The 27,711-nt window shown below is 49.1% G+C and overlaps 1 protein-coding gene across 1 annotated transcript in view; it reads left to right on the forward strand.

Moving 5' to 3' along the window:
* Window positions 1-27,711, forward strand: part of XYLT1 (xylosyltransferase 1) — a 127,531-nt gene that overhangs the window by 25,867 nt on the left and 73,953 nt on the right. The gene's annotated exons all lie outside the window — the stretch shown is intronic.

Genomic DNA, 27,711 nt, shown 5'->3' on the forward strand with positions numbered 1-27,711 from the left:
AGTGGCACTATCGACATTTTGGACTGAATCATTTTTGATTGTCAGGTGCTACCCTGTGTACTTCAATGTACCTTGGCCCCAGCCCAGTGGATGCCACTAGTACCCCGCCCCAGTTGGGACAGTCAAAAATGTCTCCAGACATTGATAAATGTCCCCTAGGAGACAAAGTCATTACACTTGAGGGCCACTGGGTTCGCTCGTTTAGAGCTAACATAGAAAAGAGAACAGGCTAGAAATGCTTACATTTAAGAGTCTGAGGAATGAAGAAAAGGCCACTACGGAGCTGAGGGAAGTAGTAACAAGAGCTTGGGTGACCTAGGAAAAGGGGGTACCAGGGCTGCCAAAGGAGCACGGGGTCTCTGGAAGAGGACGTGCCCCCAGAGGTGTCAAAGCTTTAGAGAAGAAAGACACATGGAGAAAACTAGTCCCCGGTTGTTCCATTGGAGTAACAGATAGCAGTCAGACTCCAGGGGCCAAGACGCAGAACTCCCACCGTTCATGGAAGGACTCGAGCAGCAAATAGCAGGAACTGGGAAGGTGGAAAAATCTGACCTGGTCCAGAGAAGGAAGGAGGAGGACATGGTGGAGAGGGAATGATTCAAGGGGGATGTGAGTTGCTCAAGACCCCGAAGGGGGTGGGGGGCAGAGGAGGGATTGAGAACAGGATCCCAGCACCAGCTGAAGGACAGCAGGCACTGTCCTCTCGCAGATGTGTTTGGTTTGGCTCAGGGTATGAGTGTCCTGGGGCTGCCATAACAAATGGCCACAAACTGGGTGACTTTACACGAATTTATTCTCTCATTCTGGAGAACGAGCATTCTGGAGTTCAGAGTCTGAAATCAGGTTGTTGGCAGGGCTGGTTCCTTCTGGGTGGTGAAGGAGAACCCGTGGTGCTCTCCCAGCTTCTGGTGGTTCCCAGCAATCCTTGGCATTCCTTGGCTGATAGATACACCGCTCCAATCTCAGCCTCCCTGGTCACATGACCTCCCCTGTGTGTCTCCAGGTGGCGTTCTTAGGAGGACACCAGGCATTGGATTTAGAACCCGTCCTCATCCAGTAGGAGCTCATCTTAATTTAACTAATTACATCTGCAGAGACCCTATTTCCACATAATAACATTTTGAGATTCCAGGAAGACAGGAATTTTGGGGAGACCCTATTTGACCCAGTATACTCACATACAGATTTTTGTAATATAAATTAGTAACCGTTTTAACATTTGGAATTTTGAACATAATCAGTATTTCTGGAACCTTCTGGAAAACTGGAAGATTTCACAACACTGAGCTGCATCCCCACCGGCTGGTCTGCTGGGGTTTCCCTGGCCTGGCTAGAGTTCAGACCCTTTGCCCCGTTATTTTTGTGATAGTTCTGGAATCCCACCTCATATGGGCATGGTGCCGGAGGCGAAGGTCACCACCTTGAGAAACCAACCAGATCTGGCTTTGAATCTTAGCTCCAGCCCTAACTGGTTGCATGGCCTTAGAATGAGGGCACGGTCCACTCAGCCTAAGGATTTTGGGAGAGTGACAAATAATGTATGTGAAGTGCCCCAGAGTGTGCCAGGCATGAATCAGGCACTGGGTAAATGCAACCATGTAAAAATGATTGCCATTCCTATTGTCCAGTGAGTTCCCAGGAGCACACAGAGGGCGCCCAGCTTTCACAGCCCAGGGAGGAGCAGAGTGGGTGGAGAGGGGTGGGAGGACCAAGTCTGTGTCAACCAGAAGCCTCCATGGGGAGGACTTAGAAGCCTCACCAGGTTGGCTGCTTGAAACAGGAACTCTTCTAAGCAGCTGCGCCCTGTCCCCTCTTTCCCCACCTCCTCCCGCGTTCTGTGCTCATTTTGTATGCACCATGCAATGTTTAGGTGACACCTTATTTAACAAGGTTTGCCTACAACCCTGGCAAGCCACAATGAAGTCAGGAATTAAGATATAGCTTCCTGCATCGCGTAATTGGATTACAAGGATCATATGAATGCCACGTTGCCTGCGAAACGTGCAGGGGATTATTCAGTAATGACTTTCTTCTGTCATCCTTCACTAATCCTGCCGATCGGGAATAGTTTTAGATTAGGAGAGAACCCCACTGGTGGGAGAGGTCTTTCTCATTTACAGCTGGGCCTCCCTGGGGGTTGAGGGAACTGGGTAGCTGCAGATGACTGGCCAGTGATGATCGCTGCCATGTGTAAACCAGTGACTCTGGTCCTTATCACTCATCTGAATTCCTGACCCACATACCCAGCAGTCAAGGGACGTCTCCACCCTGGGGTCCCACAGGCATCTTAGGGTCCCAGTAAGAACCCACCATCTTTCTGTCCCCAGATTCTCAACTTTCTTCCATAGTGAATATCACCCCCAACCTCCAGGTTGCCCAAGCTAGCAACCCAGGGATCTCTATGTTATTTCTACTCCCTTCAAATCCGTAAGGTGATGCAGTTTTGACTTCTGAATACCTCTTTTGTCCATCACCTCCTCCCCAACCATCCTGTTCTCCCCTTTGGGCCTTTATCATCTCTCTTATGGTATTAAGTCATTTCTCCATTCCTCCTCCTGGCCTCTACTTCTGCCTCTCTTAGTCTCTCCTTAAAAAAAAAAAACATATATATGGCTTCTGGAGTGAGTTTTTTTAAAGCATCCTTCTGCTCGTATCACTCCCCTGATGGTAATCCTTCCATCACAAAACCACTAAGTACATTGCTCACTTGGGTGTCTTCTTCCTTCCTGGGCTCAAGCAGACATTGCTAATTAATCATGGCACCATTTCCTACTGAGCAGGATTTGGGCTGAGCTTTGCTCTGAGTTCATTGGCATTGATACCTCAGAGCCCTTCATCATCTGCCTTCTGCCTACCTGTCTTGTCTCTTGCTGCTCCCGTCTCCCCCCAGCTTTCCCATGGAATTCACACCCCAGCAATCCTGAGCTCTGGGTAGTCATGAGTGACTCATACCACCATCCTTTTGTACATGCAGTGCCCTCTGCCTGGGATGCCCTTCCTCACCCGTGTCTGCCTGGAAAACTTAGTTCCTTCAAGTGTCATCCCTCCGAATCTCCAAGATTGAGATATTGTTCTCTAGCTCCCCATTGCCCTGTGCCTCCATTTTAGCAAGCATCCCAATGCGCTAGAGTTGTTGGTTTGCATGTCTGACTGCCCACTGGTTTTTCTAGCTCCTACCATGGGGATATGGGGAATGGTGGCTTATGCATCTTCCAACATATCATCGCTTTACTGGGATCAGTAGCTGCCTATCAAGTAAATGATTGAGTAAATAGCATCTGACTCTGGACAGACACGGAGCTGAGCACTCTGCATGCATCTTCATGCTCCTTTATACTGTCTCTACAGGGTAGGAATGGGTTTTTCCATTTTCCATTTGAGGAAGCTGGAGCTCAGAGGAATCAAGTCATTTATTTGCTGAAAGCCTCCCAGTGGAGGACTCAGGTCTGTCTGAACTCATGTTCTCCCAGGGCAATGTCTGAAGACATTTTGGGTTGTCACAGCTGAGTAGAGCACGTTCCTAACCTAGGAGCAGAGGTGGTGTGGAATCCACATATCCTGCTGGACATCCTGCAATACACAGGGCAGCCCCCCACTCCCAATAGAGATTATCCAGCCCACATGTCAGTAGTGGCCAAGTTCAGAAACGCTGTCCCCAAGGGTTTGCTCATAATCATGCCTTTGAACGCCTCGCTATGGGATGTGTAACTTAAAATTGGCAGTATTTTCGTTGATTTTGATTGCTGAGGCTCACAAGCTGCAAAAAGACAGTCAGAAGGTGCTGTCCTTCCTTGAGTTCCATCAAGGCTGGATGCGAGGGCAGAGACACACAGCTGGGTGTACCTTCTCCTAAATCTCAGGACTTCGTCAGTTAAGACGTCAGACCATGACAGCCCCCAAGGATGAGAGGTCTTGGTACAAGCCATCTCCCCTGTCTGTCCATCCCTGAGCTATCACCTGCAAACCATCGCCTTATGCAGATTTCCAGCAGCAAAAAATAAATACATGCAGGTTTTGTGGGGGGTGGGGTGAAGATGATCACAGGAGCAAGGTAAATAAGTAATTTAGATAAATCCAAAGAACCCATGACCCAAATCTGCTTAAGCCACATAAAATCGGCAGAGGGTTAACAGCACCCTATCCATTTTCATCAAGAAATTTAAACTTTGGTCCTAGTTTGCAACTTAGCTGCGTTTCTACATTATTTATTATTCATGGGGCATTGTAACTTAACCACAGTCTCTGAGTAATCTTTTTAAGCCTGCCAAAAGAACCGGTGTTAATTGCTTACACTGGAACATATTTGCTGTTAGAAATGTCACACCATAATTATATCCCATTTCACTGTCTGACAAGTAATATACTAAAAGAAAATTGGGTTTCTTTTTTTTTTTTTTTTTTCCTCCTTCTCCTTCTTCTTGTGATGTGTAAAACCATTCCCACAACCTTTCAGGCAGCAAGCAGGTGGCAAGTTTCTGGACTTGTCAAAAAGTTAGAAAACTTTCTGGGCTGGCTGATGATCCTACAAATGAGTAGGGCCAGCCTTGTGGACAGACGCACAGCCTGGGCGGACACACACAGCCCATGCCCAGAAAGGCCTGCAGTGGATTTAATGGGCTGCTTTCACTCTCTTGAAACTCGTCATAATTTTTGAACCAGGGGCCCCACATTTTCATTTGTAGTGGGCCATGCAAATTATGGAGACGGTCCTGCAAAAGAGGAAGGAACAGGGAAATGACATAGCCTGTGGGGGTATGGTTAAAGGACAGGCAAGCATTGATAGAAGAAGAAATGGTGAGAATTTCAGGGACACAGACCAGGTAGAAATTAGAAAAATATCTATACGTGTGTGTTTGTGTTATAAGAATTGGTGCGAGGGCGCCTGGGTGGCTCAGTCGGTTAAGCACCTGCCTTCGGCTCAGGTCATGATCTCAGGGTCCTGGGATCGAGCCCCGCACCCACCGGGCTCGAGCCCTGCTCAGTGGGGAGTCTGCTTCTCCCTCTCCTTCTGCACCCCCTTGCTCGCTCTCTCTCTCAAATAAATAAAATCTTAAAAAAAAAAAGAATCCGTGGCGTGTGAGGTCATGTGGCGCAGGCTGTCTAATCAGATGGCTTTTTCTGGAAGGCTAGTGACTATATTTGGTAGGCTGAGCTTGGCCTAACGCAGGGGTTGGTCATCGATGACACGCAGGCTAAGTCCAGCCCACTCTTGTTTTGCAAGCCAAGTCTTACTGGAACACAGCCAAATGCCCTGGGTCAGGTGTTAGCTGTGGCTCCTCTCTCCCAGACAATGGCAGGGACTGGGACGAATGGCACCAGAGAACAGGATGGCCACAGAGCCCACGCTGTGTCCCCCCACCCCTTACAGAAGAGGTTTGTGACCCTATGGGGAGCCTCTGCAAGAGGGACCAGGAAGTGCTCTCCCAGCCTGGCGGCCACTTCCCCATCTGCACCCATCCATAAAAGGGGAGAATGGCTGTACCACACCCATTCTAGAGATGTGAAGTCTGAGGAGACTGTGAGAGATTCGTCCGTCTGCTCATGGCCACAGAGCAAGGAAGCGACATGGCCAGCCCACAGAGAGAGGCCTGCCTGGCTTGAAGGTACAGCGTGCTTGTTGGTTTTGGGTTTTTTGTTTTTTTTTTTTCTTTTGAACTGATACAGACAAGCACCTGTCACTTCCCCATTTCCCCAACATCCTTTTCCTCTCTTCAAAAAATAAATATGTACATGCTGCCTTTTGTCAGTCTTATTCCAGGAACTGACACTGTGGTTTTTTGAGTGAAGCAGAATTTTAAATGAAGTCAGCTTGTGTTCCAAAAAAAAAAAAAAAAAGATACTATCCATTTATCCTCTAAATACCAAGACAGTTTACACAATGTGCCACGCTCTGGGCTACTTGGATGTGATACTGAATAAATTGTCCAGGTATGATAAATAAATAAATTAGGTACTTAGTAAGATCAAGTACTTGTTTTCTAAATGGTAGCAGCTTACCCGCATCGGGTAACAAGCTGTCGTTTACAGAGTAATCCTGTGCCCAGGGCACTCTGCTGAGGCTGAGAACACAGCTGAGTCACAAGTGGGTCTCACCCTCAAGGGGAGATGAGGCTTGTCCGTGCACGGTCCACATAGAAAGCAGAGCTGGTAAAGGAGCCTGTTAGGTGACGCATTTGCTCATCCAAGAAGTATATACAAAGTTGAGGCCAATAACTAAGCGATTGCCCTTTTGCTTCCCTGGTGCATTGCTTCCCCTCACGCCGCCTGGCGGCTACCAGGATGTGATCAGTGCTGAGTTACTAGAAGCCACACCCTCTAATTAGAACATACAGGCTCATCATGCCAAGTATTTTATTTCCATTTGTCAACGGAGGAAAGGAGGCTCTGAGAGGTTCTTGTAACTTCTCCAGATCACACAGCTAGCAGGTCCCGGCCCCAGACAGGAAGGAGGCTTATCTCCCTGTCCTATCCCAAATGGATGGTCCTCACTGGCTTCCCCTCCAAGTAGTGATTCGGGGACCCAGGCCCCTTCCGTCTTGACTCTACCCTCTCCAGCACACGGCACCCAAGGTGTCCATGCTCTTCTGCACCCAGACAGTGGATGAAGAAAAAGCATGGAGGAGCGTGAGCAGGAGATACCCACGGGTCCACCCTAGAGCTTGTGCTCATGATGTACGCATCTGTTTTATTGGCTAAAGCACAGCCATTTGGCAAGATGTCACTGCAAAGGATGCTGGGAAGCAGGTGCCAGGGGAAAAACCGGGAGTGGGTTTGATGACGAGCCTCCACCCCCTCTTGCTCGCTCTACTGCTCTGGTCTTGATTCCCTCACCTTCCAGTTATTTCTAGGCAAGCCCGAGTCCCTTGACCCCTCTGAAGTGCATGTGACCACATGGCTCTTTTCCGATAAAAGGGTCACCTTCCCTGATGCTGGGAATACATCTCCAAGAAGCCTTCCTCTGTTAATGTGGCTGCATATCTGACAGGGATATGGGGCACGGGGGAAGGCAAGGTTAGTAATTTAGTTGTCATTGGCTGACAGGTTAGTCTTAGAGTATGTTCCCTGCAATTCAAGGCTCGCAAGAGAGTCAGAGAGAGGCACTTAACACATGTCAGCTTTTTTTTTTTTTTCCCCCGGGCACAGCTGCCTCACGCTGACCCTGACACATTTGGGGAGCATGTCAGCATGATTCCATCAGCTTCCCACTCACCCCTGGCGTTCTTGTCTCTCCTTCCCGGCCCCAAGTAGTGGCCATCACAATCACTGGAGGAGCCCAGGAATCTGCATTTTTAATTGGATTAAACTACTTGAGTAGTTCCTCAACCTCGGCGCTTGACGTCTTGAATCAGATAAACCTCCCCTGTTGGGGGGGGGGGCTGTGCTGCACACACACGAGGATGTTCAACAGGACCCCTGGCCTCTACCCCCTCGATGAGCAACCCCCCTCTCCCCCAGTGGTGATAACCAAGAATGCCTTTAGGCATGGCTAAATGTTCCTTGCCCCTGGGTGGGAAGCTCTGGCTTAGAGTCCTGTGTCTGTGTCATAAACTGAATGCTCCCCAGGGACCCATGTTCCCTTCTCTGTTACCCACTCCCTACGCTTCGGGGCGAGGTCCTGTGGCTGGGTCTCCCTCTTAGTGGAAGTGGTAGTTCACTTCCTGGCAGAGACAGTGAAGAGTGGGTATGAATTCTTCACACTGACCCCTTTCTCCTCTGTGTGCTGTAAGAGGGGACTCTGGGTGAGATGGTGGCATTGACGTGGAAACCACTTAGGTCCTCAAGTCACCTCTTGGAGGATAGCCATTCAGGAGAGCTGCCAGAGCAGAGAAAGGAGCCCTTGTTGCGTCCGGCCGGCAACCTGAGGCGTATATGTTACCTCTGCAGAGCCTTGCGTGGCCCTGACTCACAGAGGTTCCAGTGCTGAGGCTCCCACGTGAGGTGCAGTCACCTCGCCTCCCCTTCCTTCTCTGCCATCTGATACAGGTTCGTGGTACATTTAGGGCAAAATGTGGGGTAGTAGCTCTGAAACCAGATTAGCCTCGGTTCAAATCCCAGCTCTGCCACCAGCTGTGTGATCTTGATCGTATTACTTGGCCTCGGTCCGTCTCAATCTTTTTCTCCTCTGTGAAATGAGGATAGAATGGTACCTGGCTCACAGTGTTTCGTGAGGGTGGAATGAAACACAATACAACAGAATAAACACACAAAAAACAGAGACACAGTTGACACGGTGCCTGGCATGTTGTAAGTGCTCAACAAAACGTTAGCCTTTATCAGTGTTGTATTTCTGGCGGGCTCAATGGACACATTGTTTCTTGGGTCAACATCTTGAGCAGAGTCCTGTTTCTTTCCAGTTGATCGGTTTCCCGTAGCTTTATTGACCAAAGAACGAGTTTCTGTTAATACTGAAAAGGAATGATGGCAAGCAGACAAGGACCGGGACCTCCAAACCAGTATGTCAGGGGAATAGTGTGGATCGGAGGTGACTGTTGCTGACATCATCACAGAGTCATGATTGAGTCTCACATGAGGCTATATGGGAAGACAGGACAGAGGAATGTCCATATTATTCATGTACTCATTTAATGCCTGACTGTCTGCTATGTGCCAGGACACCGGGATAAAAGCGAAAGCTGTCTTTGCCTATTTTCACATGCCTTAAATCTTGAGTCATCCGATGCTTTTAAGAAATGAAATAAACAAGCACCCGTACATTTCCTGCCCAGGGGGAGATTTCAGTCCTAGTTGGAAAGACAAGCAGATGATGGTGTCTGCCCAGGCAAACAGGAGGGCATCAAAAATCAGCAGGGACCCTGGCCGAAGTCCCCTAACATCCATGCTGCCTCCATCCCCTGCTGCCTCCATCCCATGCTGCCTCCATCCCCTGCTGCCTCCATCCCCTGCTGCCTCCATCCCATGCTACCTCCATCCCCTGCTGCCCCTGCCCCTCCCAAGTGCAGTGCATTGGGAACGCTTTGGTGACCTGGCCCGGGTGACAGCTTGCTCAACGTCGAGTTGTGCTTGTATTTTTTTTTTTAAATGGCAGTTTCAACAAATTCTACCCACTGATGCATTATTTAACCAAATGTCATTTCTCTGCCTTTCTCGTTTAAGTTTCATCTGTTAGGTTTACACATTGGTACACCCATGAAATTAACATTACGCGTGTTTCCTTTTGGAGCTGACTGAATTTAATTTAAATTGTTGTCACTGTCAGTGGCCTTCTGAAGCCGAGGTAGTGCCGGTCCTGTCTCGTCCCAAGGCTCATCTTAACCGCATCCTGTCACAAAAGTGACGACTGCCTTTTCCCCTGGAGTTCTCTGGTCCAATGTCTGGTGCATGTTTAAGATGAGCTTTGTCTGCCAGTTCATTTAAAAGGGTTCTTATTGAGGAAAGGGTATTCTCAGAAGCCCCCTAACTTGGATGAAGCTTCCAAGCCATGGTCGAGAAATCGGGGTCTCATTGGTCTTCCAGGCTAATCAAGGAGCAGTGGAAGGTTCACGGGGATAAGAACTCCAAACGAGCAGGTTAGGGGACTTGATTCATACAGGTTCCGTGGCAGATGGTGGTTATCCCCACCACGAAGCTGGATGGTGAAAGGCAAGACACAGCCTTCATTCATTCCATGTTCATTTAGAGACTCCGTGGGAGAGGTACTGTGTCCATCTGGTCCAGCCCCGGACACCCCAGTGCGTTGCCCAGCAGCAGATATTTGGTAATTATTTCTCGAATAAGTGGTGTGTCTATCCAGTTAAGTGCTGTTGGCCCCAGGGGGTAGTGCTATCCCAGACATTCACAATTATTTATTGAATGAATGAATGAATTCATGCTGTCCCATGCCCAGGAGGCTTAATTTTTTTTTTTTTTCCCTACAGTGATTGTAGGGTGTGTTCTTGCAGAGTCCCAATCAAGAGTACTGTTAGCTGTAGGCTCATGGCTCCTAGTCACTCTCAGGAAGGACCGTGACGAACGGAGCGGGCATCCTCAGTGTACCAGGGGGCAAACTGAAATGAGCTAGGGGCGCACACTTGGCCTGGGCTTGGACGGCGGCGTGGGGCGGAGTCATTGTATGATAACAATTTTCATGTATTGGAGAGGTTGGTCCACAGCAGAAGCAGTGGTGCTGCTTTCAAAGGCAGCATGAGGAGCTATATTTGAAACCTCCTAGTGGGCATATTTTGGGAAAAAACAGCTCGTGACTGTGCAGCCCACAAGTGTGGCTGGCTGCTTTGTAAAGCACTGAGGTTCCTGTCTTTAGAGGTATTCAAGAAACAACTGAATGGCCCTTAATTACGTATTCCATTTCAAAAATACGGAAAAGGAAAGTTAAAAAAAAAAAAAAAACAGCAGAGCTCCTCCTCCCTCTTTTTCATTCTTTAAAGTCAGGTGTTTACCTCTGGAGACCTTGACCCACGGCCTTTTGCCTGGAATGACACCCTCTTTACCTGGCTCCCTCTTCCTCATGTTTCAGATCTTGGCTTCACTGTTGCCTCTTCAGAAAAGTGTAAAGACCTAGTCTGCATTAGGTCCCCTGGCCCCATCTTCCGCCTCCTAAGCATTAAACCTATCCTTCATTACATTAAACACCTTTTGTAAAAGATATTTGTCTGTCTTTTCCACTCCTCCCCCCGCTAGACAGTAAGCTCCTTGAAGGCAAATTCAATATTTGTTTTGTTCTTTCCTGCATCCCTAGCGCCTGGCAGGGTAACTGATCATAGTAGATGCTCAGAGAATATTTGTGAAGGAAGAGAAGGAAAGAAGGAGTATCTGTTCTTTGACACAGAAGAGGTGTCAGGGGTATATTGTTAAAAATAGAATGCAGAGACGCCTGGGTGGCTCAGTCATTAAGCGTCTGCCTTCAGCTCAGGTCATGATCCCAGGGTCCTGGGATTGAGTTCCGCGTCGGGCTCCCTGCTCAGCAGGGAGTCTGCTTCTTCCTCTGCCCACCGCTCCCCCAGCTTGTGTGTGTGTGCTCTCTCTCTCTCAAATAAATAAGATCTTTAAAAAAAGTAAAAAATAAAAATACAATGCATATGACAAAGCAGAATGTATATGATTATATATAATGTGTGTGCATAAAAATAGTTAGAAAATCTTCACCAAAATGTTAACAGTGGTGATATGTGGATGCTCTAAGGTATGAAGGTACCCCCCCGCTTTCTTCATACTGCTTTGCATGATGGAATTTTCTACAATGAATATGTATTATCTACATAGAGAAATCCAAGAAACACCCGGAGCAGGCAAAGGAGTGAAGCCAGGCAGGGTTAAAAACGAACTCCTTCCTTGAACCCTAGGAGCTGGGACTCCCAAGTGCCTGATCCCCAGTGTGGACATGGCAGCCCCACACCCAGGTCTTACTCACCCTTGAAGGGAAATGGGTCTGTCGAGATCCCAAATGCACTTGAGAGGCTCCCTCTTCCCCATTGCCATGAGCCCTCTGGTATGTGTTTCGATAGCTAGGTTTTCGTTTAGCAGGAATAGACTCAGCGTGTCTCAGATGCTCCTGGCATCGCCACCAGGCATTTGGCTAGCCCTAGACACAATTCTGCCCTAGGAGCAAAGCCTCATGTTGCGCTGGATTGACCATTGCTGCTGTTACTATTGAAATGAACTGGAGAGCCCATTAGCGGTGGGGGGTTGGTTGGGCAAGAGGACTGCTGTGCTTCTAGATCTATCCTCTTCCTCAGGAGGCAGGGTGGTGAGAGTATTCTGCAAACGGGTTGCCTGGATTCAAATCCCAGTCCATTCCCTCCTAGCTGTTTGGCCCCCGGGCAATTTACCCGCTCCCTCTGTGCCTCGGTTTCCCAATCTGTAAAATGGGATGGGAGAGTCACTTACTGAGTCAGTTCGCTGCGAGGACTGAATGAAGTGGTGCATGGAACCCTGCACGAATGCGAGCCTGTGTAATTACTCCTGTCTGTGCCCTGTGACGTGACAGCATTAATGTGACAAATGGGCAACAATTTGGGGGAAATGTCCCTTTTTAAAGAGAAGGCACCTGCAGAACATATTTATGGTTTATGATCAGGAGGCAGCATTAATGGCCCATAATGTGATTACTGTGAGGATTTTTATTAGGAAAATTCCAACCAGTTCATCATTAATTAATGTACTGTTACTTAAGAGTGTTACTCTTCTAGTCCTTGGTGAGTTGGAAAAAATAAACCTGTTGTCAAAACCCTTACCCAGAGAAGTAAATAAGACTCGTTCCCTCTTCCGGTGGCTCCGTTTGTAATAAAAATAGATGAGTCGCGTTTTTCCACGGTAATGTTTATTGAACCTGTGAGTACCTTCAGCAGAGGAGAAAGGATAGAGATGAAAATGTCAGGCGACAGGCAGGCTCTTAGGAGAACTTGCGGACGGCGACCCCGGGGTCCAAAAGGTGGGGCGCGTGGATGAAGCAGCGTTCTCAACACCCCGAACTGCAGAGAGCAGCAGTGCGGGGTGCTCCTTGTCCCCGCCGCCCCTCCCGCCCTCCGCTCTGTACCTGCAGCCATGCCCCTCGCACCATCTCGCCTGCCATCCACCCCCTAACCGTCCCTAACCAAGCCTGTTCTGATGGCTCGTCACTCTCTCCCATTGCAGTCCTTCCAATGGTGCCCAGGACCCTGTGCGATGCCCCTGCTGTCTCTCCTTCCCGATCTCAGCTTGGCATCTGTGGGGCAGCCAGCCTGGCCCTCCTCCCTCTTGTGTCATTGACGACACTGTCTTTCCTTATGGGCCTTTGCATATGCTGTCCCCTCCACACAGGGACACCCGCCCGTCCCCGCCTGCCCAGTCAACTCCTTACTCAGCCTGGAGCTCTTCGATCTTAGCCCAAAAAACGGATCCCTTGATCTCTTTGAGTAGCATATTAATCAGCTCTGGAGGCCTTCACCACCGGAAATTCGTTTACTCACGGTTCTGGAGGCTAGAAGTCCAAGATGAGAGCGCCGGTGGCCGGGTGCTGGTGAGAGTCCTCTTCCCGATGACACTTCCTCACGTGGCAGAGGGAAATCAGGCTCTCTGCTGTCTCTTCTTACAAGGGCACACATCCCATCTGACCGGGGTTCTGCCTCTATCACCCCATGTAACTTTCCTCCCCCCCTTAAGGGCCCCTCTCCAAGATGGTCACATGAGGGTTAGGGCTTCAGTATATGAATTCAGGTGGGGGACACGGTTCGGTTCATAGCAAGCTGGTGTCTTAGGAAAAGGGGAGGGCACCCCAGCAGAGTTAGGAACAGAAGCAGGGGTTTGATGGCATTAAACTCGGTTGCAGCTTCATGGAAAGAGTGGCGGGGCGAGGGCGGTGGGAAAAGGAGAGGAGAACTAGAATTTAGTCACTCACGTGTCATTGTTTAAGGTGACAGTAATATGGCCACCACTGAGTTTTCTTCATATCATGGAAGTGGTCTGGGGAATACGTATGTGTTAGTTGTCTGTCTTCTCTTCAGGGGAGTCTGCCCCTCATAAGTCAAGGCTCTCTGTGGCACACGCGTTCCTCTGTTACCCAGTCCCAGGACAGTGTGTCACAGGTGCTGAGTATCAAGCCACCCCATGGAGAACGCTGTATTTTTTCTATGCTCATGAAGTCTATGGATCAGGAATTTAAGAAGAGCACATAGAAGACAGGGGGCAGGGGCCTCTGGGGGGCACAGTCGGTTAAGCGTCAGACTCTTGGCGGAGAATCTCCTGCCTCCCAGTGTGACAAGTGGTTCTCAAGCCACAATCATACTGATCCTCTAGGGGGCGCTGGGAAAGGCCAAGGGGAAGGGGCAGTTGGTGGGACGATGTTGAATGTCCTGTAATCCGTGGGACAATCCTACCCAACAGAGAATCGTCTCTCCTGAAATACCAGTAATCCTTGTTGAGAAACACTATGCTTAAGAAGGGGAAAAAATAGGTGAAATACTCATCTGTACTGAAACCATCTGAAAGGTTGCTCAAGTACAATAAGAAGCCATAGTTTCTTTGCATGGGGGCTGTCTTAGTCCTTTGTGCTATAACAAAGGCCCGCAGACGTGGTGGCTTATAAAGAAAAGAAATTTATTTTTTATACTCCTGGAGGCTGAGAAGTCTAAGATCGAGGTGCCCGCAGATCCGGCGTCTTCCTAGTTCATACACAGCCGTTTTTCCCTTCTTGGGAGAAGGGCAAGGGAGCTCCCCGGGGCCTCTGTTATTCGGGCACTAATCCTATTCATGAAGACTGTGCCCTAATGACTTCATCATCTCCCAAAGCCCCCCCACCCCCAATACCATCACCTTGGGCATTAATTTTTCAACATACGCATTTGGGGGTGGGGAACACAGTTCTAGCGTAGTAGAGGTTAAAAGCCCTCCTTTTAGAGGCTGACGAAGGGAGATTTGAATCTCGGTTTCCCAGTGTACTGGCAGCCAGGTCAGGTCACCGCTCTCAAAGATCTGCTGTAAGAAATAAATGAAATACTGTCTGTTTAGAAATACTGAGTAGTAGCTGTTACCATCAGGGCTCTTTCCTCCTGACTCATGGGAAAGGTAACATCAGCCGGATGGACAAGAGCTTGCGGGACAAAGCGTCGCATTTTCACAGCCGATGTGTAACAGGCAAAGTGACTGGGACCCAGTGAATTGCGGCGAAATGTACCATACGCCATCAATATCTATCCCACCAGTTTCCATTTATTGAGCAGTACATCATTAGAATATCCCAGGGCTCTCGACAATAAAATCAATAAGACGGTTCAGCCGTGGGCTGTGGTTTAATAACTCCAGACTTGAATGGAGGGGAAAAAAATCAGTGAGCAGGAACATTTCCTGAGTGCTTGGTCAGGGGTGGAGGGAGACATTTTCTCAGAGTGGGAGAAAAATAACAGTGAGCTGGCCTTCGGTCTCTAGCAGGAGGCCCTGGGGATTTAAGGTGGCATCCGGAGATGGGGCTGGGTAGAACTACACCTGGAGAGACATGGTTTTTGAAAAGAAAAGAAGGTATCCAAAATGTGGTTCTCAACCCTGACTGCGCATCGGGTCCCCTGGGGAGTTAAAAAAAAAAAATGGCCAGTACTGTCACCCCCCAGTGTCACTAAATTAGAATTTTTGGGGGTGGAGCCAAGGCATGGGTTGGGTTGGGTTTGTTTTTTTTTAAGATGCTCAGGTGATTCTAATGTGTGGCCCAGGGTTAAGAATCACCAGCCTAGGCTAGTGATCTTGAAACATTAGCTTGCATCCGGAGGGCTTGTTAAATGATAGGCAGATTGCTAGTCCCCAACCCCAGAGTTGTAGAGTCGGAAGGGGTGAGGGGACTGACATTTTCATTCCCAACAAGCTCTCAGGTATTGCTGATGCTGCTGATCAAAGACCAGATTTTGAGAACTTCTGTTCTAGAGCAGTATTGCTCGGTGGAGAGTGAGTTTGTCCCCTTCTCCCAGGGGACATCTGTCAGTGAACAGAGAATTTGGGGGAAGGTGCTGCTGGTATCTAGTGGGTAGACAGCAGGCATGCGAGTAAACATCCTACAGTGCACAGGATGGCCCTCACCTCCCACAACAAATGATCTGGCCCCAAATATCAATTATGCCAAGGTTGAGAAACCCCTTTGGGTCCATTGGGAGCCCCAGTGGCCTTAGGGAAGCCGGGGTCCTTGCCAGGCAAAATCTGGACATGGAGCACAGTATTTGAAATCAGAGCCACTTGAACCCCAATCTCCTGTCCACCTTCTGGCTCTGTGACCTTGGACAACTTCCTTATCCTCTCTGATCCCAGGACAGTTATCCATGAATGGGGATAATTTCCATGTGCAGCATTTCTGTGAGAGGTCAAAGCCTATGAAAGAACCTCATGAATGTTAAGTGCTCCACAAATTGGAGTGAAAATCAGAAGGCTAGTGTTTCTCAGCGGACCCGTGGCTCATTCTCCCTAGCAGGAAGAGGGTCCCTCAGAGAGCCTACCCTAGAAACCTCCTGGTTCCCTGAAGCCGGGAACCCAACCTTGTAGGAAGGACCTGTGAGTCCTTCCATGACGTATGGGGCTGCTTGGGCATCAGTCTGTACCTGGCTTTTGCCTTCCCTCGTTTTGTTCAACAAACTCGGCACGTCCCAGGCGGGAAGCAAGCTTGTGTAGTCTAATTAACATTCCCCAAGCTTCCTTCACACCTCTTCCATCTCCATGATTTTGCCATATCCACGTTCCACCTGCCCTATTATTCTCGTAACGTTTTCATTGCAAGAGACTCACTTTCATTTTTACTTAAGTCAATTTTATTTTCAGAGCCGTTTTGCATCACTGCCGTAAGTGGAAATCTCACTGTCATTCGCCATAAAGAGGCAGCAGCCACACAGGTGAGTCCAGCGGTAGGCAGCGCTAGCTGGTTACTCCCACTGCCTGCCAAAGATGCCAGCCCTGTGGGCCTGTCCCTCCTTGTTGGCAAAGGAAGTTTAGGAAGTGAGTGCTGCCCAGGACATGGTTGCGCTGACCTGACGCTTCCTTGGTGGGCTCATCAGAGGGCTGGGTGAGAACTGGAAAGGGAATCATTGTCCCACCCTGACACTCAGGGCCATTCGACATCCTGTCCCTTGGGGAACTCTGACGTCATGTGTAGGGACCCCATCTGTGAAGTCTTCCGGCTTCAGTCGCAGACACCACTGTAATAATTACAGGTTTCAGTTCAAGGTGGGGAGGGCTCCAGAGTCACCCCCCGTGGGCTCGACAGCTGGTTCTTGCTCTGACGGGCTCCATGACCTTATTTGCCTGGGTTATAGCTTTTAGTCCTTGGCCCCCTCTTTGGCAGATGGAGAAACTGAGGCACAGAGTGGCCAGTTGCCCTGTGAGGAAATGGTGCATTCAGGCTGAGTCCCTACATGGGATGGCTGAGTGAGGTGAGGGACGGGTTCCTCAAAAATAGAGGGAAGGAGAGAGTGTTAGCATATGATCCAGTAATTCCACCTCTGGGGATATACCCAAAAGAATGGAAGCAGGTCTCAAAGAGATACGTAAACACCCATGTCCATAGCAGCATTATTCACAGGAACTGAATGGTGGGCACACACCCACCTTTCCACCAGCAGATAAGTGGAAAAAGGAAAACATGGTCTGTCCTTACAATGGAGTAACTCAACCTCAGAATGAAACGGAACACACATTCCTCCATGTACGAACCCTAAAAACACGATGCTGAATGGAAGAAACCAGTCACAGAAGAACCACTCTTCGCCGATTCCACGTATATGAAATCTCTAGAGCGGTCACATTCATAGAGGCCGAAGGAACGGTGGTTGCCCGGGGCTTGGGGGCGGGGGGGAGAGGGAATGGGAGTTGGGGTTTAATGAGAAGGATTCCAGTTGTGCAAGATGGAAAGTTCTGGCGATGGGTCATGGTGACGCACAACAGTGTGGACGGGCTTACCACCACGGAACTGTGCCCTTAAGGACAGTGAAGGTGGTAAATGTTACATGCGTTTGGGCACAATTTTACACAGCAGTGCGGGATGCTTGGAGGGCCTGCGGGAGACTCGGAGAAGGGAGAGGGGAGGGTCAAGGATGGCTTTGCCGGGAAAGGGTCCTGAGCCCCGAAGGCTGCTAGCCTTGGCCGGCTTTCTCCTTGCAACTGTGTTCTTTCCCGACTCATGGTCCCCGCTGCATGCTCTCTCCCCTCACTCCTCCTTCGGTCAGACTGGTGGGTGGCACTGAATCAGCAGCTCCCGGGCTGGAGGGCAGCTGGGCATTCTCCCAGCTCCTCGGCAAGGGTCGCCACGCTGCCCTAAAGCCTTGAGGAAGGGTAGGGACCCAGCCCTCCGCCGGTTCACTGGATGAGTGGAGACAGGCATGCACAGCCGCTCAGACCTGCGTCTTCCATGTGGGCCTCCCCGGCCCCAAACCTGGACGAAGCTGTCAGGCTTGATCCATCAGTCAGAAACCATTCGTTCACCAAGGCCTCCCGCCTGAGCTCCGCTCTGGGCCAGGCCAGGGCAGAGGGGTGGTGTTGATGTCCCAGAAAAACATGAAACTTGCCCTTGGCCCGTGGGGAATTGACAGCTATCAAACACCCAGCTGATGTGGTGTCTGTATGCAGCTGAGAGGGATGAGGGAGGAGAATCCTGCATGTGACTGCGTGGATGGACCTCGAGGGCGTTATGCTAAGTGGGATAAGCCAGGCAGAGAAAGACAAATACTGCCTGATCTCACTCGGATGTGGAATCGAAAGAAAGGAAGAAAGGGAGGGAGGGAGGGAGGGAGGGAAGAAGGAAAGAGCCAAACTCATAGAAACAGGGTAGAAAAGTGGCTGCCGGGGTCTAGGGGATGGGAGAAATAGGGAGCAGTGGGTAAAAGGGTGCAGACTACCAGTTACGAGATGAATAAGTTCTGAGGGGCTAATGTACAACATGGTGGCTGTAGTTGATAACACCATATTGTATGATTGAAATTTGCTGAGAGTAGACCTTAAATATTCACACACACAGAAGATAAATATGTGAGGTGATGGATGTGTTAATTAACTAGATGGATGGGGGGATCCTTGTGCGGTGTATTTCAAATCTCTACAATGTACACTTAAAGTATCTCAAAATTTTATATGTCAGTTGTACCTTAAGCTGAAGAGAAATAAGGGGAGGAGAGGAAAGGAAAGAAGAGAAAGGAAAGAGAAAGAAAGGGAGAGAGGGAGGGTGGGAAGTCGGGGAAGCCAACCTGACTCTCAGAGGACAGCTTTCCATGCAGTGGTGCTAACTCTCTAAGGTTAGACTCCCAGACTGTGGAGACATCATCTCCCTCATCTGGTAGAGTAACACATGGGTTTTGGAGCCCAGCAGACCTGAGTGTTTGTCTTTGGGCTGTTCACTCTCCGGAGAACGTGACTTCTCATCACTCCCTCAGTATCCCCTTGGCCTCAGCTGGGGATTACAATCTTGGTACCTGCTTTCTTAGGCCTTGGGAAAATTAAATAATGAAACCATGAGAATGGATAGTGCTTAGGACATAGTAAGTGTTCAGTTTACATAGACATTATTATCGTGCTATAAGGATCAGCGGGATCAAGGAAGGGAAATGACTCGCCCGGGGTCCCCTGGCTGGATCACAGCAGAAGCAGGATTTGAACCCAGACTTGTCGCTTTTTGGACACTTGCCACGACACTGTGCCACCTTTCTAAGCCCACTGAGAGCAGGATTTCTTTCTGGGCACTGGGCATCTCCCAAGTTGTTTTTTTTTTTTTTAACATTTTATTTGTGTGTGTGTGTGTGTGAGAGAGAGAGAGAGAGAGAGAGAGAGAGTGAGAATGAGCAGGGGGCAGTGGCAGAGGGAGAGGGAGAAGCAGGGTCAAGACACGGGGCTCAATCCCAGGACCCTGAGATCATGACCTGAGCCAAAGGCAGACACTTAACTGGCTGAGCCGCCCAGGCACCCTCCTTCCCAAGTTCTCATCACCAAACTTCTGCATAGAAATTTCCCAGGGGGAAAAAGGCACCTCCACCTAAATCTGACAAGGAACCTAGAACATGTCAAGGTTTTTCCTCCCAGTGACAGGAATCCCACTTCCATGCAATGTGCCTGCCTCCAGTGCGAGGCCGCGTCCCATCCACAATCCACAGTCATGAATCACTGCACAACCCAGCAGGGTCAGGGATGGATTGCTCATCCCTCTTTAGGGTTTTTTTGGTACATTTTTTATCCTATTTTGGTAAGAACACTTAACATGAGATCTACCCTCTCCACATCTTGTGCACATCTTGAAGCGCACAATACTGTTGACTAAAGGTATGGTGTTGTACGGCGGGTCTCTAGAGCTTACTCGTCTTGCTTGCCTGAAACTTCATGGCCGTTGTTAGTAATCCCCCTGACCCGCAGCCTCTGGCGGCCCCCATCCCACTCGTTGAGACCTTGCAGGTGACTACTTTGGATACCTCCTACGAGGGGAATCGTGCAGTATTTCACTTCCCATGAGGGGCTTACTTCACCTAGCATCATGTCCTCAGCATTCATCTGGTGGGAACGCAAGATGGTGTGGTCACTCTGGAAAACAGAATGGAGGCTCCTCAAAAAATTAGAAATAGAACAACCGTATGATCATCCCCACTTGATAGAGGAGGAACCAACGGTCAGAGAGGAACCGTGTCCTCCTGAAGTCCCCACCAGGAAGAGGCAGAGCTGGATGCCAGGCTGACCGTAGCCCACGGCTTCCCAGGCAGTAGGAAGCTGATTTCGCTCCAGCCTGGAGCCTACCGACTTACACCCCGTGTGCACACAACCCTGTCTCCACTTCTCTCCCTTCCCAGCCCAACCAACCCTCTTAGTTGGAAGCAAGTCAGAAAGCCGATCCCCTCGCCGCAGGCAGAAGAGGCCCTTTTGGAGTGTAAATAGAATTGAGGGCTTCGTTGGTGGAATAATTATTCTGGCCAAGTGACTTCTTTGAATTCGGTTTTTGTTGATTGGTTGGTTTGGGTTTGGGGCTATTTTTTGAGCAGTGTCATAGATTTTTTTGTGTTTATGTTTATTTTTTAATCGAGAGATGATTCACAACATATTAATTTCAGGTGTACGGTGTAACGATTTGATAGTTGTATACAGGGCAAAAGGATCATTGCCACAATTAGTAACATTTGTTACTAATTTGTTACTAATTTGTTACATAGGCACGGGCTATGGAGGAGAACTCCATTGGTGGATGTTTACTTGCAAACAGTGTGTGCACAGCCTTGGGAGCCTGAGCGGTCTTGGGGTTGAACCTGGAGCTGGGCCCATTAGCTAAACCAAGCTTGGTGCTGATCACTGGAGGAGCAGCCTCATCAAGATAATGACACAAACACCAACGACGACGAGCACACTGTTGTTCATCGAGCGTTTACTGCATGCCAGGCACTGTGCTCGGTACTAGACACGAAAGTGCACGTGACGCAGAGGCTGTGATTATAACATACCCATTTTACAGACGGGAAAACTGAGGCTTGGACCAAGCGCTTGCATAACTTGTCCAAGGTCTGCCCAACCAGAGGCAATGCTCTTAAGGCCCTCCACCTTGTTTTCTCCTCCCAGATGGTCTTCCTGCAAGGTCTTTACCAACAGCACGACATCTGTACAACACAGTGACCCTGGCAAGGTAGCTTCATCTTCACCCTCTCTTTGGAGCCCGAGGGTTCCATGGTCCTTACCTGACCCAAGACCGTAATGAGAAATACAGAGTTTGTGCAACAGGCTGGACATGGCCCAGGTAGTAACTGGTGGAGCTGTCCGGGATTCACTCTGCTTGGCCTTGGCACCTGCATCCCAAAAATATACTTGATATTCTCCCCCACAAACCTGGCTTTTTAACATTGGTCTGAAGTCCGCTTCTCCCGCTATTCCTAATCACTCTGATTCTTCCACTTATTTTCTGTTTTGTGCCCCTGGCATCTGATTACATGGTGAAATTTATAGTTGTTTTTTTTTAGGAGCTGGGCAGTATTTGGGCTTCCGTCTGTGAAGGCCCACGTAGCTCTGACCGCATGTCACTGTTAGCTGTGCTGCAGCTGAAAGTTGACTGACGTGCTTCTTCTAGGAGCAGATTTCCCTCTTTTTTGTCATGGCGACAGTTTATCGAGCATCACGGCAGTGACGGGGCTCTGGCATCACAGACGCGCTTCGTTCCCAGGACAGCCACCTCCTGTGGGACTTCTCTGAGCTTCAGCTTCTTTAATCATATAATAGGACAGTAGCTCTTCTCTTAGGGGTTTGGCTAGAAGTGAAAAAGATCATATACAGACATTGCTGAGCGCGTAACAACACTCGAGAAACAGTTGGTATTAGAATTATCAATAAGCATCACCTTTGTTCTGTTTCATTAGTAATCCGTTTTACCAAATGCAGATCATGCAGAAAAGTATAAGAAAGGAAAACTGTCCTGTCGCCATATGAACCTCTGTTAATATTTGGAAGCATGTCTTATAAATTGTTAGGGATTACATATTAGGAGTTCTCTTTTGCTGAATATATTATAGGCAGTGTTCTGTATCAATACGTATTAATAAAACCTTTTAGGGTGGGGGCGCCTGGGTGGCTCAGTTGGTTAAGCGACTGCCTTCGGCTCAGGTCATGATCCTGGAGTCCCAGGATCGAGTCCCGCATCGGGCTCCCTGCTCGGCAGGGAGTCTGCTTCTCCCTCTGACCCTCTTCCCTCTCATGCTCTCTGTCTCTCATTCTCTCTGTCTCAAATAAATAAATAAAATCTTTAAAAAAAAAAAAAAAACCTTTTAGGGTGATTCCTATTTTGGACCATTATAAACAGTGTTGAGGTTGAGGCCTCAGGACCTTTGCACTTGCTATACCAGCTGCCCAGAATCCTCCTCATTCCTGATAATGACCTGGCTCCTTCCCTCATTTTATTCAGAGCTTGTTCACATATCCCCACATCAGTGTTCCTTGGCCACCATAGTCAAATAAATCCCTTCCCTTAATATGCCTTTGTTCCCTTTTTCATAGCCTTTATCACTATATGCAACTGTATTTTCTATTTGCTTACTTATTTTATTGGCTCTATACCCACTAGACTAAGCAGCATTCAGGGAAGGATTCTGTCGCGTCCACTAATATAACAAGAACTGTGCCTGGCACTCAAGACACCAAATGAACGAATAAATGAGCCAAAGAGCATGCTGTACGTAGAGACTTGAGGTGCTTTCTTCTCCTCCCCTTAGGACAGATTCTTGAGGGTGGAGTTCCTAGGTCAAGGGCCATGCATGTTTAAAATTGTAATTCTTGCTGCCACATCTCTGCTGGCAAAGTTGTGGCCCTTTCCACCCCCGCCAGCAGCATTGGAGAGAATATTCGCCCCGTTCCTGCTTGTGCTGGCGATCTCGCCGCGGTCTGCTGAAGACCCACTCCTGGTAGAGGAGCCTTTTCCAGATCACAGCCTCAGCAGTGGCGGCCGGGGTGTGGAGGGCCCCCCACCCCGGCAAGGGGCGTCCTCGCCCTGTATGTGGTGTGGCTTCTTGTCAGTCGCCAGCTCCCCACCCCCGTGTCAGAGCAGCTTGCCGGAAAGGTCGTTACAGGAGCCAGGGCGTGTGCAACACAAATAGGAAGGTGGTTGTTGGCAGCAGGCAAAGGGCATCGTGTGAACCTCAGCCCTTTTGAATGGCACCCGTCCCCTGCCGCCATGCGGGAACAAAACTCTCTCATTCCCTCTCTTGTTGTACAGTGAAATGCATCGAGGTCCTACTGTGTGCCAGAATGGGGAGCGGTTAGGCTGTGTTTCTGGAGCCAGCTTGAGCACGTCCTGCCACTTTGGGGGGCGGGGGCTCTGGGCCAGCTCCATCACTGGGTGCACAAGAGGGCAGAGTCGCTAGGTGAGGGGGCAGCAGATGTGTGAAGGACCGAGGATGGCAGGAAAGGCCTGGAGGCATTTTTGCCTTCTGAGCTTCCGGGGGTTTTGTTTGCCTTTGCTTTTAAGGATGGCTGCCGTGGTTTGAGGTTGAGTGGATCTGGCTTTTCCATGGTGGCTCCCCTCTTCCCTCTGTCTCTTGCTGCCTCTGTATATTTATCTGATCCCATGCATTTGTCTCTATTTATACCTGTGTGTGTCTCTGTCTTTCTCATTGTTTCTGTGTAGGTCTCTCTCTGTGATTCTCTCTCTGTAGGTGGGAGTAAGGGGGAGGTCCTGCTGCCTGCAGGTCTCCTTCTGTTTTTCTCTCAGTGTGAGCAAGGCCTGTCTGTCTGCATTCCCATTCCCTCTCTGTGTCTGTCTCTGTTTCTATTTCTGTCTGTCCCTCTCTGCCCCTCACCCTCATCTGCCCTTCTGTGTGAGTCTCCTTTCTTCAGGTATTTTGGTTCTTTCCCACCCACCCCTCTCAAAATAGCTGTACTCCAGGAGAACTCTGGGTTTTTGTTCTCTCTTCTCTTTGCTACTCCCCAGACCAGCTGTCTGACCCAGGGACGGCTTGCAGTCTGGAGGCTCAGTTGCCGGAATGACAGTGCCTGATATCCTGGTGCTCAGCTCCTTTTCTTCAGAAGGAAAGCATCCACATCTGTGTCTGTCTGTGAATATGCTCTTCATTCTAAAACCCTAAAGAAAGTTACAAAGGGAGCGCCTGGGTGGCTCAGTCGGTTAAGTGTCTGCCTTCAGCTCAGGTCCTAGGATCGAGCCCCACGTGGGGCTCCCTGCTCAGCGGGGAGTCTGCTTCTCCCTCTCCCGGTGCCCCTCCCCACCCTGCTGCTCATGCTCTCTCTCTCTCTCAAATAAATAAAATCTTTTTTTTTTTTTTTTTTTTTTAAGAAAGTTACAGAAGGCTCTGTTCCACCTCAGGGCACAAGTCTCTCTAAAGACCAACCTACAGTCTTCACACCAACCTCCCCGTCTCCCTGCTCTCTGATTCCTTGGAGGGCAGGTGGAAGTAGCTGGAATGGATCTGGGCTTCCACTCCTTGCTTCTGTCCTCACTCACTGTGTGACCCTGGGGAAACACGTGGACCTCTCTGAGCCTCGGAGCCTGACAGCGCATCCCTCCCACAGCCAAATAACACCTCCACACCCGCCATCTGGCACAGTGCTGGTGCGAGCAGGCCTTCAAGTGACATTAGCTTCTCTGGACCAGAGCAGCCAGAATGCATTCCTTCCTTCCTTCATACATTCATTCATTCAACAGCCTGGCAAGAGACACCCACCCATAGCTGGAAAGCACGGGCTGATCCCAAAGGCACCATAAGCCTCAGTCACTAAGAACTCCAGATCATTGTTACCCAGAGACCTTGGGCAGGGATGAGCAGTATGATCTGAGGGACAGCAGGAGCCCATACAGAGTGAACTTCCTATAAGATACAGTGTCGTGGGCCACGTTTAGGCCTTTGAAAAATCACCCAGTGAAGTCCAGGTGCAAAAAAAGTGGCACTAAGTACCTGTTGTTTTTAAACGTTCCTCCCTTTGTTTGATAAAGAGTCTCCAAGGGAGGCCAAGAGAGGCCGAAGCCAGTATGGTGACGATCAGTACACTGCCTTTGGGCTGCAGACATGGGAAGGAGAATATAAGCTTTTCTTAGACCTATTATCTTTTTACTTTAGATTCTCACATTCCATAGTCCATTCGTAATCCACTTGTGAAAACAGGCTTACATCCTACATGTCTTCATACTCCAGGCTTTGTCCAGGGTTGGCATGTGGGAGGTTTTAAGGATGCTAGGTGGGTGAGTGGGTCGGTAGGTGGGTGGGTGGATGGCAGTATGGATGGATAGAGAGTTGCATGAGTGTTTAAAGGGACATGATTCCCCTGGGCGTGCCCTTCTCATATAATCACCGAGAAAGCCCAGTGTATTTGTGATTGGTTTGAAGAGAAGAGGAGAGGGTGGTTAGGATAACCCTCTCTGGTGGCTGCCCAGTCTGTCTTCAATCAGAGCCAAGATGATAATTATCGCCAGGATTGCAGCTCCTGATTGAACAGCCAAGGAGCCTAAGATGCTGGGATCCATCGTGAGCACTTGAAGAGATGGGCTCAAGAGCTTTGGGCTAAACTTTCTGAGATCTCCTCTGTCCCTGCAGGCAGATTGCTCACTCCTTCCCCACCCTCCCAGGGCAACTGAACACACTTCTGTTCTAAAACAATTGACCATTGTCTTCTGTTTTCCCCATTTGGCTGAGAGCTCCTCAAAGGCAAGGATTTTTTTCCCCCAAATTTTATTTTTCTAGTACCTAGCACAGTACTTGGCATGTAGTATAGGCTAAGTTAATATTGCATAGATCGATGAGTTGATAGATGGTTGGAAGAGTGGGGGCATGGATGATTTGCTTTGAGGATGATGGGTAAGCAGATGGGTGGATGGTTTTAAAGGTGATGAGTGGATGGATGGATGGATGAATGGATGGTTGGTTTTCTGGATGATAAGCTTTTGAATGCTGTGCTGGATGGGTAGCTGAATGGTTTGCTGGATGGGTGGTTGGATTTGGATGGATGGGTGGTTGGATTCCAACGGAGAGGTGGTTGGATTTGGATGGACGGATGGATGAGAAGATGTGATCTTATTGGCCACCTAGAGTCAGCCTCCCACATGATACAGGGATCCTCCCTGTGATGCCTATGATAGCCCTCGAATGCGTGCCTACCTACCTACCAGCTAATTTAAGCAGAATTATTATCAAGTTTTCCAAAGTCTAGGTATGATAACGTAGTATATATTAGTGTTTAAGGGCATTGACTCTGGAAACAGACCTGGGTTTGAATCGCAGCTGAACCAATGAAAGCAGTGTGACCTTGAACAAACAAATCCCTTGGCCTTTCTAAGCTATGGTTTCCTCATTAGCAAAATGGGGATAATAGCACTATCCTGCAGGGCTGGTGAGAGGATTGAGTGCAATGATGGATGGCAAGGGCTGGTCAGTGCTCAACAGAATGTATTGTTACTATTACGGTACCAAACCAATATGTACCCCTCCTATAATTTTTTTTTTCACCAAGAACCAGATGTGTGCCAGATACTGGTACAGCCTTGTATGTTCGATGACAAACAAGGCTGAAATAGCCCCCCATCTCCTGGAGTTGATGTTTTTGTGGGGTGTTCAGACAATTAACAAGTAAACAGATGCGCAACTTCAGATGGCATTAAATGCTATGCAGAAAATCGAGCTAAGGTGAGGTAGAAGAGAGCGATGTGGCTGGTGGAGGCAGGTGGCCTTTTACTGAGCTGTGAACTGATGACAGGAGGGTACAGCCATGCGGAGATTTAGGTAGCAGGAATAGTCAGTGAGAAGGTCCTGAGGCAGAAACAAACTTGCTCAAGCAAAAGAAAGAAGGCCAGGTGGCAGGGTAGATCAGAGGGCAGTCGGGGTGCAGAGGTCTTCAGGAGGCAGATCATGCAGGCCACAGAGGCTATGCCATGTGATTTGGACATCAGCCATGTTAGTTTCATCCTGTCCTCTGGAACAGCCTAGAAGGAGCCTTGTTCATTTGGAGGCTGTTTAGCTTTCCGGTGACAGGTTTCTGATCTCCTGGCCTCCAGACTAAGCACTGCCAGTTCTCTGTTTTCCAAGTTGACATCCTGGGACACCTGCAGCTACAAGCCTGACAACATTCTTAGAGCCCAGAAGAAATCAGGTTTGACCCAGAGGAAATCAGGCTGAAGAGAGGCAGGAGATCTCTAGTCAAAACTGTAATGAACTAAGCCAATAATAAGCTCTGTACCCACCCCCCTTGAAACCCTGCCCTGCGAGTGTTTGCAAGGGGAAGGAGGAGAAAAGGAGTCTTTAAGGCTACTTCTAGGATAAAAGACATCTGGAACCAGGGGGATGCAGGTGGGTCTGATATAGGAACTTGGTTTTCAAAGAAAACTGCGAGATGATGGTGGCTGATCTCCAGCTGGGCCGATGGAGTAACTCACATGGTGCCGTTAGGATCCCATCCCTTGGCGCCATTAGGATCCCATCCCTTGGCATTGCTTCCTCTCTGTTCGCTTTCCTCTCAGGTGATCTTTCTCCATGTGAGGATAAAAGGGCTCTTAGAATCTTTCAGTTTCATGTATACCAGAAAGGGAACCTCTCTAATTGAGTTATTCCAACAAAAGTCTAGAATTCTGTCTTCTGGGCTAATTAGTTTGGTTGGGTCACACGTCCGCCTCTGAACCATACAGACTGTTGCCAGGGAGATGAAACATTCTGAGTGGCCAGGCCTTGAGCTCTGTGACCTTCCCTGTCACTGATGATGGAGGGAGACCCTCCCCATCCATAGAGACTGAGAATGGAGGAGGGGGATGATGCCCCCCAAAATACTGGATGATAACGTTTTCATTATGCTGGAGGAGTAAGCTCTGGAGAT

Source organism: Neomonachus schauinslandi, chromosome 5, assembly GCF_002201575.2.
Source record: "Neomonachus schauinslandi chromosome 5, ASM220157v2, whole genome shotgun sequence".
NCBI classification, from domain to species: Eukaryota; Metazoa; Chordata; class Mammalia; order Carnivora; family Phocidae; genus Neomonachus; species Neomonachus schauinslandi.